This window comes from Schistocerca americana, unplaced genomic scaffold (genome assembly GCF_021461395.2).
Source record: "Schistocerca americana isolate TAMUIC-IGC-003095 unplaced genomic scaffold, iqSchAmer2.1 HiC_scaffold_559, whole genome shotgun sequence".
Classification (NCBI taxonomy): Eukaryota; Metazoa; Arthropoda; class Insecta; order Orthoptera; family Acrididae; genus Schistocerca; species Schistocerca americana.
The window spans coordinates 52,501-53,449 of NW_025726301.1; positions in this window are offsets into that span (position 1 = coordinate 52,501).

The window sequence follows — 949 nt, forward strand, 5'->3', positions numbered from 1 at the left end:
GCTCCATCCATGTCGGTACCGGTGAGCGTTGCACTCGCAGTCGCAAAAACGTACGGCAAGTATATTACTCGGAAGAGTCAATGACAGTCCAAGCCCCCCTGCGTGGGAAGAGTCTTCCTAGGCCATGACCCACCGGAAGGGCGCAGCGTCCCCCACCCCAGACATGTGACGTCACACTATCGGTATTGACGACTAGACTGATTCCTTATAATCATTTGCCATACACCGGTGGAAGCTGCCGAGACGAGTAACTACATAGCGGGCTCGCCGTGTCACTAATGTACAGAGATACAATAGTTTCGACTGGAACCGGATTAAACGTATACACGGCGCTGATTAGTAATAGATAGAGCCATCAGAATACAGATAATGTATACAACTGTCCGTATACATGCTGAAAGACTCTGCTCACAATCACACGTCAGCCAGACACTCTTATCACGCACTACTCTCTGCCTGTAACAGGCACACAGACAATATCTAAGCACCAGCATGGAACAACACCCAGTGCATCCTCTCTGCCACATTAGACAATCCACACTATCATAACCAGACCGGGAGGTCCACTCGGAAAACAGAATATCCCACCCTTCCGACAACCACCATTGCTCAGCTAAGCCACCAACACCCACACATGTCCTACACAGGGGTGCACCCAACATCACAATACTGCCTCCTGTCACACCACACAAACAATGGCACGAATGAAAGACACAGGTCTGCCACAAGCATGGAATCAGAGCGCCGCCTGTTATGAGCCAAAGGTGCACCCTGACGTGGCAAATCAGATGATGCCGCAGTCATTTACTTACGATAATCACAATCAACAAACCAGCCCCCCCCCCCCCCCGAAAACACCTTTCCTTACAACAATGTGTGCCTTAACCTAACCCGTATTGTGCCTTAACCTAACCCGTATTGTGCCTTAACCTAACCCGTATTGTGCCTT